Source organism: Eschrichtius robustus, chromosome 6 (genome assembly GCF_028021215.1).
Source record: "Eschrichtius robustus isolate mEscRob2 chromosome 6, mEscRob2.pri, whole genome shotgun sequence".
Lineage (NCBI taxonomy): Eukaryota > Metazoa > Chordata > Mammalia > Artiodactyla > Eschrichtiidae > Eschrichtius > Eschrichtius robustus.
The window spans coordinates 38174681-38185259 of record NC_090829.1 but is presented as its reverse complement, the minus strand read 5'-3'; the positions used below and the strand labels follow the sequence as shown (position 1 = coordinate 38185259).

General features: G+C 42.9%; 1 long non-coding RNA gene across 1 annotated transcript; it reads right to left on the bottom strand.

The window, feature by feature from the left end:
- Nucleotides 1-2616: 2616 nt before the first annotated feature.
- LOC137766795 (uncharacterized) lies at nt 2617-8216 on the bottom strand. Its single transcript, XR_011074369.1, has 3 exons — nt 8025-8216; nt 4620-4704; nt 2617-2805 (listed from the first exon to the last, which is right to left on the bottom strand). It is a non-coding gene; the product is annotated as an uncharacterized lncRNA (long non-coding RNA).
- Between the last annotated feature and the right edge of the window lie 2363 nt (nt 8217-10579).

Here is a 10579-nt window from a genome sequence, read left to right as displayed (position 1 = left end):
AGTCCTCTGGGAAATGTAGAAAACTGCCCCTCTCCCTCTCACCTTCCTGTTCCTGTGTTCATGGGTAGGTCAAGGTGGATCCGACATGACTCGTCCCTTTTTTTCTCTCCATCAATAGTAAGTGCCATTAGGTTGTAAACCGGTAATGACAGTGGTAACCATCAGTCCCAAAAGATTTTTAAAAAATCTTTTCTCCTTTAGTCTGGCAAGGAACTGAGGCAGTAACACTGAAAAGCCCACAGGTAGACTTATATAACACAAATGCTTGTGGGTTGCTAAGTAAGTAGCCCAGCACATGCTTTTCTGTTTAAGTTAGAGGTTAGGGTGCCATAAACCTTGAAGCTTGTCAAGATTAAGCAGCACTGGGCAGAACGATGTGCTGTGAGCACCAGCCTCCAGTTATTGGGTTCAACCACATTTTAGTGAAATGAGATTGCCTAGCTGGAGTTTCATTTGTGGGCTTGTAAGTGAAGGGTGCATAGCAGATGCTATGATTAAGATTTCATTTCCTGGTTGATGCCACCACAGTGATCACAGCACTAGGAGGGGAAGCTCATATTTGCTGGTAGAGTTAAATAGTGGGTAGTTCTGAGTTTGATACAAAGATTAAAAACAAAAAGAAACCGCCACCACCACTGCAACAAAAACTCACCCAGGTTCATTAAGGAAACCGGCTTTTACATTTTTAAAATGAAACCCTTATGTTAGTGTCTTCCTACCTTGTGTGAAGACACCAACTTTTCCCCTCCCATTCATTCTTTCATTCATACATTTATTGAATTTTAGATGTCGAGGATTTCGAGTGAACAAAACAGCAAAATCCTTACTCTCATGGAGAGAGAAAAACAATTTTTAACAAAGAAACAAATATGTCAGGTTATGATGAGCACTCTAAAGAAGGCCAAAGTAAAGTAAAGGAGGTAGAGGTGGGAGGGGAAGCTTTCTTACAGAGGTTGGAGAAGGCCTCTCTGAAGGCGTGAGATTTAAGCAGAGGCCTGATGGAGGAAGGGAATGAATCCTGTGGATATTTGGGGGAAGAGCTTTCCTGGCAGAGGAATGATAAAGTAAGAGGAGTTAAGGTGGGGTCATCTTTGGTATATTGAAGAACAGCAAGGAGGCCAGTGTAGCTGACCTGGAATGGGCAGAGGGGCGCAAGTCAGAGAAAGTGTGGTTACAGAGGAGGAGATGGCACCTTTGGGAGGTTTTGAGCAGACGGGTGACATGATCTTTCTTATATTTTAAAATGTTCCTTCTGGCTGTCATGTGTGGTTAAGGGGGGAAGATTAAGGGTGGAGCTGAATAGGAGGTGATTGTAATAATCTAGCTGAGAGATGATGGCAGCCGGGAGTCTGTGATTTGGTGGAGGTGGTAAAGTGTGGTTGGATTCTGGATATATCTCAGAGGGAGAGCTGGCAGAGTTTGCTGATGAATTAGATGTGGGTGCATGAGAAAGAAAGGAGGCAAGGATGTTGCTGGCTGTTTAGCCTAAGCCTCTGGCCAAATGTAAATGCCATTTATTGAGATGGAGAAGGTGAAGAAGAGCAACATTTTTGGCGGTGCATGTTGTCTGGTTTCAGATATGTGAAGTGTGAGATGCTTCATAGACTTCCAAGTAAAGATGTGGAGTAGGAAGTTAGAAAAGGGAGTCTGGAATTCAAGGGAGAGTTTGAGACTAGAGGTATTGATTAGGGGGCTGCCAGCACGAAGAGGGGTGTTTCAAGTCATAGGACCAGATAAGGTCAGCGAGGAAGTGAGTGAGGATAGAGAAGTCCAAGGTTTTTGCTGCTGGCACTCTGACATTTACAGGTTAAGGAGATGAGGAGGAACCAGTGGAGGGACCTGAGAAGAGCTTCTGAGTGCAGTAGAAAAATCAAGAGAGAAAGGTGTCTCAGAAGCCAAGGGAAGATGTTTAAGGGGGAGGAGGTGGTCCAGTGTGTTGCTGGGAATGAGAGAAACACCGATAAAGCCCCATTGAATTTGGCAACGTGGAGGTCATGGTGGAGGTCGCCTGACAAAAACAGTTTCATTGTGGAGGAGAGGAGGGGGCTTACTGAAGTAGTTTCAAGAAAGCATGAGAGGAAAGTGGAAGGAGAAGATGTGGAGACAGTGGGTACGGATGGCTCTTTTCAAGAAGACTTGCTGTAAAGCAAAGGAGACACATTGGGTAGTAGGTGAAAGAGTTTTGAGGTTAAGGGAAAGCTTTCTTCAACAAATGTTGAGCACCTACTTCAGGCCCATCACCAATTCCACCCTCATGGCGCCCATAGCGGGGGGAGTGGGCCGAGCAAGTGCCCCTGCCACGAAGACTCAGAGTGTAAGTGCTGTGCAAGGGGCAGGCCCAAGAGGTTGTGCTGGCTACACAGAGGTGCTAAAGGGGTCCGCCCAGGCAGGCCAGGGAAGGTTTCCCGGAGGAGGTGATGTCTGAGCCACGCCAGGGAGGATGCCTCGTCTTTAAGAAGGGTATAAGTCCTCTCGAGTGAACACATCCACTAAATTTAGCCTTTTGGGGCTTCTGGCCACAATCAGATAGTAATTAAAGTCTTGCTTATCGGTCAGTGCTACTTCCGTTTTGCTCCATGCTGCTAAAAAAGTGGCCTCTGCAAGCCCACGTAGCCTCTCCCCTTGTCACTTCCACTTTATACTTTTACACTTGACACATTCGGATAGGTCAAACCTGAGCTGATTGTAGTTTCCATACACACAATTGCTGTTCCACGTGAGGCCCCCATGTCTTTACACGGTGGCGCCCTCTCTCTGGAATTCTTACTTTTGCTTCTCCTTGCCTTCTCATTCTCTTCCATCGACCTGGTAAACACAAATGGAAACTCTTACCAAACTTTCTAGCAACTGGCCTGAAGATATTCGCACCTTATTACTGTTATTGGTAGATTCTATTTACTGAGCACCCGTAGGTATCTGTCAAATACATTCTCCTGCATTGCCTTTTGTAAGGGCCTTCCTCTAAATTCCTGTGTTGCTAAGGCTGAGGAGGGGATAAGTTGACTTTGCAGGGAGGCCAAGTCTGGAAATATCCCTTTTCTCTCTTCCCCTGTCTCCTTCCACTCTTCCCTTCCCACTCAGACCACAGGCCATTTGCACAGGACCCACGAGTCCAGGCTTTACGATGCATGACACCACTTACTCCCAAAAGTCTCTCTCTTGCTTTATATAAAGTCCCCTCCCCTTGGTGCCTCAGGGCACTAGGTGGGAGGTTGGGACCCAAAGAGCCAACGATCTAATGGATGTTCTGACTACTAGGCAGATGGGTTTTGGCAAATGCAGGCCTGAGCAGAGCTCATACTAGGAAGTTGAAGGCGATGATCGGGAGAGACCAGATGGGAAAGCCAAGTCTAAAGGACAAGAAGCAGGACTGTGGGTGTGAGGGGGAGCAGGTAGGGATGCAACAACTATCCTGGGGACATTTTCTCAAACCCTGGTGGGGTGTTTGCAGCTCCACATTAATGGTTCTGAGGGTGTTGGGTGGTTGAGAGAAAGGCATCTGATAAATTCATCCCCAGTAGAGTCTAACTAGCTCGTTATAGCTTAACTGTATGAACTCTCCTAGGGCAATCTTTTAAAAGAAAGTGCCTGAAGAGGGAAAAAGAAGCGCTCACAGTGGTGGAATTTCAGGCAGTGGGTGACAGCCTGGGAGTAACAATATTCCTGGGAGAATGAGATTGACAGGGTGACCTCCTCAAGATCCCCCAAATGGGACCAGATAGACATTTGCAGTGGCAGACAGACGAGAAGAGCTATGACTATCTTAGTTGAGGTTACTGCTGTGACATTGCAGAGGGCCATGGAAAGGTGCTGGAGTGGGAGCCTGAGCTGTCCCTCCCCCATGCCCAGTATCAGGACACACATATCACAGCCCAGCTTCCTGGCTTCCTCCATTCAAGTCCAGTTTAGGATTTGAGTAAAGTGGATTGCCTGGGCTCTAGGAGGCCTACCCACTTATTGTGGTGTGACATCTGGAAAATCACTCAAGTGGGCTTCCTGCCCTCATTCATTAGGATGGATGAATTGCCCGCCACCGTCTCACAGGCAATTGACCATCAAATGAAACACCATGTCAGGTCAGTTTGTAAGATGTAGAGTTTTACGTAAATGTAAGAAGTTTACCCTTCTACTGAATTATGAACTCTTTGAGGCAGGAATCCTGTCTTATACCTCACTATATTCCAAGCCCATCATACGATGCCTAGCCGTGGAGGCTCCCTTTGGTGGAATGGGCAGCTGGACGAATCCAGGGACTGCTGGCTGGCTGTGTGGGACAGCCCTGAGCAGGGAATCCTGCCACCCCTTGTCTGATTGACAGCGATTCACCCTCTCTCTTCCCCTCTCACTGCTTACAGTTTCATGATTTCCCCGTTTAAAGTGCCATTTTGGAAATCTGTTCTCTGCCAGAGAATACATCAAGGTGACTCTGCTGGTGGTACCCTCCTACCCTCAAAGGCTCATTATTTAAATTATTGCTCACTAGGAGCCGTCTTATTTCCCCCGGCAGCTGGGAGGTGCGATGTCATTTTCAGGTCTCTCAAAGCACCTTGGGAATGATGCTAAGTCAGGTTGCTCCCATTGACGTGGCAGCAAAGGGAATGTGGGGAGGAGGTACCCACCGTCACATAAAGTGGGTGACAAGAGAGAGGGTCAGACGTCCTCACCGTGGGCTCTACCCCGGATAAATCCTCTTTATCGGACTGCCTGAAAAAAAAGAAAGCCAGAGGGAAGCTGGTTATTATCCTGTAATGTGGTGAGCCCTAACTGACAGGGCTGGACCAGCCTGGCTTCTTTTGGGTTAAAGTATCGGGAATAAGAGGTCACAGGCAAGGTGGGAAGGAGAGAAGCAGAGAAAATCTGTCTGTGGTTTAAAAAAAAAAAGAAAGAAAGAAAAGTTCCTGCTTTTCTTTCCCGTGTGAGAAAAACTATTTAAACTGGCACAAAATATATTTAAGAAGCATATTCTTAGAGTTACTTAGAAAACTACCCTGTATATTCTGGCAGCAGCAAAATGTATCCTTAATAGAATTCATATGGGGCCTTCAATGATCGCGATGTTTGGAGAGGAGCCAGATAGTAAGTAATTTAAACATCACAGGAAATTAAATTTTGGAATTCAATTTTGCATAAAGTTTTCTGTAATGAAAATGTCACACATAAATTATGAAGTCTGATTATATTCCTTTTTGACTTTTTAATAAAATAATAGAGGTACTTGACAGTCTAGAACAAATGCATATTTTATGTGAATAGTATTGCGTTCAACCAACCTCCTCTGGAAATAATGGAACAGATGTTAACACTGCTGTATCAGCTATCAGGTGCTCTGTTAAACAGCTCCAAACACAAGTATTTATTAAAAAATGCTAACGGCGCTGTCTTTTAGGGTTATCTAATTGTAGGCTTAAAATGTAGATGGTTAATGTAATTAATTATACATGTAGAATTATATAGTTGGGCTATAATTTATTATATGTATGCATATATAAATTATATAATATTCTGTTGTAAATTAATTTAATACGGGCACACGGAATGACTTCTTGAAAATATTAAATAGTTCATAATGTGGTTATAAATCAAAACTAATCTGAATTTCCACTTAATTTTGAATTTTGAGAAGGAGGATGTTTTAACTCACTGTAGGGGACTTTGGGGGTGCTGATTGTGTTTTAGATTAAATCCACAGCCTGTAATTATTTTTAATAATATTCAACTAAAAAAAAATGCCCCAAATAAAAAGCCTGAACACTCTTAATTTGTTTAAGGCCAAGCAGCATTTTTCTTCAAAGGGTAAAATATAATGAACGTTTATTTTAAAAATTGACCTACTTCATCATAACTCCAAGGCCCTAAGCAAGTCTTTAGTCAGGCTCACAATGAACTCTTGCTAAATGCAGAGATCATGACCTTGCCCTCTTTTGGGGGTGAGAAGCTTTGCCTGTGGATGTCCTGTTAAATATTTCCCTCTTTGAATCCTGTTATGACTTCATCTACATACTTTGTGTTGGGGGGATGGGTCTGCACATATTTTAAATTTTAAAAGAGCACAACAAAAGTTTCTCACTTAATCAGAGTCACACAAAAATGTGGGCCAGGCTATTTGTCCAGGAGCTTGTATCTTCTTTTGGAAAGTAGGTCATGTGAGTTCATAGTGGTAGGAGGATGCAGAAGATGATTTCCAAGGCAGTTTCTTTAGACATGGGTACCTTTTTGTTTTTATCTGCTTTTTTAAGAGAACAATGACTAGGGTGACCAACCTGTCCCAATTTACCTGGGACTCTCCTAGTTTTAGCACTAAAGGTCCCGTGTCCTGGGAACCCTCTAAGTCCCGAGTGAACGAAGGTAGTTGGTCACTCTAACTAGGACCCACAAAAACTTACAAACCAATATTTTTTTTTGAGGTATAATTTTTTTTTTATTGGAGTAAAATAGTTTTACAATGTCGTGTTAGTTTCTGCTGTACAATGAAGTGAATCAGCTGTATGTATACCTATGTCCCCTCCCTCTTGGACCTCCCTCCCTCCCTCCCCCCCACGATCATGTCTAAAATAGATAGCTAGTGGGAACCTGCTGTATAAAACAGGGAGCTCAGCTCAGTGCTCTATGACAAACCAATATTTTAAAAAGATGTAGGTACAAAGCGTATGCTGTCCCCACAAAGGTGGCATGAAGAGACAGAAGGTGCCTATGTCCATTGAGGCTGGGCTTCTGTCCCTTGATTGTCTCACCACGTGCCAGGGGACTGGCCAGTCCTTTGACAACTTCAGTACTTAAATTTTATAGGCTGGCCCAAGGTTGATCAGGCTCTAGTGACACGGATGGAGGAAGCTTCCTCAGTCACTAAATGGAAGGGAGCCCCTGCTGTTTTGTACAAGACTTTATGTGAGCAGGTAATGAGTTTTTGTTGAGCTGAGCCACTGAGATGTGGGGTTTGGTCTGTTGTGGCAACGTGTGCCATTATAGAACTTCTTGTCTTGAAGTGGGGTGCTGCCATTAGAAAAACCTAAAATGTATGGCATCGTCTTAGTCATCAGGGATGAGCTGGGCGGAAACTAACATTAAAGCTGGAAAGATGATGATCCCTGATACGTCGTGGCAAAATATTCAAGTAAACTATTGCTCCTAATAACGAGGCAGGCGGATCACTTACCTAATAAACTTGCAGTGCTATCAGAGAGAGTGAAAAACAGGACTTTAGTGTTGGGTGATATTATTGGCTGTGTTTGGCAAGATAATACAAGAAAGAGATACGCTAAGGAGAGAAATAATCAGTTTATAAAGCAGAAGAGAAGAGGTACAGAGTTCAAAATTCGGGGCCTAGAAATTTGGAAGAGTTGACTGTTTCTAGAACCCGACTGTAAGCGGTGGTATTTAACAAGACTTTGCAGTGGCTGGGGGTGGGCGCGGGGGAAGCCTCTCCGTTGATTCATATGCCTCCAGGAAAACATTGTTCAAGACGTGGTTTTCCCATCCACGCCCAATAGCCTGATGTCAGTAGCCATCATGAAGGGTGAGAGAAGGAGGCATGGAGGTAAGGAAGCAAAGAAATAAAATAGATCTGAGAACCACATGTGGAAAAGTCCTTTGAGTGTGCCTATTGTCCAATGAAGTGAACAGCAAAGAGAGTTTTTGGGCAGCTACGTAACTAAAGCAACCATAAAACGGTATCTGAATATTTAGAACTTAAAACAACCCTGGGACCCCTAATAGTCAATGAGTAGGAAGCAAGTTGAGAAAGCTGAATAGCCCCGCAGGAGTCCAAATTCCTCAAAGCTTACTTCAGATGTGGCCAGAGAATAAGGGAAAAGAATCTTCTAGAGGACGAATCTAAGAGCCATAGAGAACAATGAAAAATGGAGCTTCTTGTCAGAGAGCAGAATCATAGCCTAACCAAGGAACCTCCCATCCCCAGGGTAGGAGGTCTTCCCAGTCTGCTGGGCTGGATTCCAGAACTGCTACAGCTCAGTGGCTGCTGTGTTTGCCCCATTCTTCTCTTTCCAAATGGAAGTATTTATACATACCTTAGTGGGTGGGTGTGTGCGCACATGAGTATACGTGGAGAGGGAATAGATAATTTGTCTTTTGTAAAATCAGGACTCCAGAGGTTGAAAAGTCACATGTAACTGAATCTGATGGAGAGACAACTGGACATCACCCAGAAAGATGAACTTTGAGTTGAATGCAGCTGCTGGATGGAACTTTGGCTTGTCTCCTTTGTGGAGGAGTTAAGTGTATTCTGTGTGGGAAGAAGGAAACAAAGAAATACTTGGTGATGAGAAGGGTGGATTGTAGCAGATTTAGTAAACGATGATCAAATATTCCATGTGCTTACTTATATTTCCCAGGCTCTCTGCAGGTAGATTGGGCCTGTGATTAGTGGCCTTCCACTTAGCGTAAATGGCCTGTTTCTGAAGGTAGCCGTTCTCATTCTTTTCACATGGATTCTTATTTATGTACTTTTACTTCAAGCAATATGTCCTAAGTTGCCTGTACTTATCCTGCTTGGAACTTGCATCACTCCTATTCACCATCAATAGATATTACTTTGATCTTGCCATGATAAAGTTGCCCAGGAGTTTGGGACAAAAGCTTAGTTTACATACATCCAACGTTGGGCAGGCTTCCCCCCAAATCTATGTGTCCTGGAAACAAGTTTTTACATCCTTGCCATTTTGGGAATCAACTAGAAACACCATATACGAATGTGAGACATTTCATTACCTCCAGAGCACTGTCTATTTTAAGTCTTCACCATATTTATCAAGTGGAAAACTTGGTCTCAGCGAGCCTTGCAGAGAAAGTGATTGGCCAGAATGAATCACAAGTTTTCAGTTTTGAACCGCTTCTCCAAAATATTACCCTAAGGATTTCAGAAATTTTATTTCTTGGCCTGGAAAGAAGATGACTCATTCAACCAGAATCTTTTCTTGAGTAAAAAAAAGTCACAGGAGAGACTATTGTTGATGTGGTGGCCAAAAGGAAGACCCTTATCCAGTAATTGCTTCCTGATCTCAAGCCTGGAATTCTAATTCTACTGACATCCCTGGTTGTCGAGAATACCAGCAGCATTGCTAATGCAGTTGGCCTTATCTGAAGATGCGCATTCCTTTCCACTAAACTGCCTTCCATAGACACACGTGTAAAACTGTCTCTATTTATGGATCATAGCAGATGGGACTAGCGGTTTCTCTTCCTCTGATCTGCTAATTCCAATGAGCTACCATCTTTACTCTTTGCTCAGCTGCTAAGAGAAGCCAGGTTTTTGTGACTCCAAGGGACAGCGCTAGGAGGAAAGGCAGCCAGAGCAGGCTTTTGGAATAGTGCTGCCGTCCTAAGATGGAGACCGGTGTCAAGAGTTCAGGTGTGCACTGTGACGGTGATGTTTTTCTCATGATTCGGGGAGGTAGGGATTTTCTTCCTGGGGTTATTGAGCACAGCCCTAATGTCTTTACCTGTGGTGCTGCTCCCGGGTGATGAGTTCTGACTGGAGAGGGCTGGTGGTGGGAAGGGACAGCCTTTGGGCATAGATAGCTTAGATTCTTCAGACATGAGCTGTATCATTCCACACTTACCGTGCAGATGCAAGAAAAAGCCATTACAGGAGATTTTCATCGTCTGAGTGTTCAGTATCTGTTTCCTTAGTTTCCAAGTGAAAGTTATTGTATCATAAAACATAAAGAGTGACCCCCCTATAAAATTAGGTCCCACTAACATCAGCGTGCTTGTCTGCTGGCTCCTGCTGGGCTTCTGAGGTGGCAAACATCTGACAATAAAATACAAACACAAGGGAAATTGATTGCGGGGGGAAATGGGAAATTTTGTAAAATGTGCAAGATTTCATGAAATTGAGAAAAGTTATGTTGAACTACTTCAATCACATGTAAAGGCATTGACAAATGAGGATTGGTCAGGGTTAAAAATTTAAAAATCAAGAGGATTGGCTTCACCGTAGACATTCAAAGGAGCATGATTGAACTCTCGATTTTTTTCTTGGAAAAATTTCTGAAGCTCTTGGGTTTATTTGTGAAAATGACCTTTCCTAGGATCTTCTGGGCATGTATAAAGAGAAGATTGCTGTTATTTTGCTCTTACTTGACTGAAAAAGTTATATGAAATCCAAACGACCCAAAAAATACTTGATATATTCTTTGTTCCTTCTAAGAGTTAGCAACTAGTTGCAATTATGATCTACATCTACACTTTGTTAAATATAGCATAAAACTTATTTTCATAATTTTAGTTTCATTTCTTTTTCAGGTTAAATTATAGTAGAAGCTTTTGTTCTCCACTACTTATTATGTCCTTATTTTAAGGGGACTTAAAAATTTTTCAGGTACCAATTAACCTCAGAGAAGGAGGGACTCCTGTATATGTAGTAATGGAATAAAAATTATTTAATTTCACTTTTATTAAAAACAAATTAAGTAGTAAACAGGGAATAATACAATACCAAATGTATATAAATGAAATGTTATATTGATATCAATTATATGTGTGTGTATATATATATATATATACACACACTTATATATGTTCTGTATATATAAAACATTCCTGAGTTCAAAAGATATGCTCT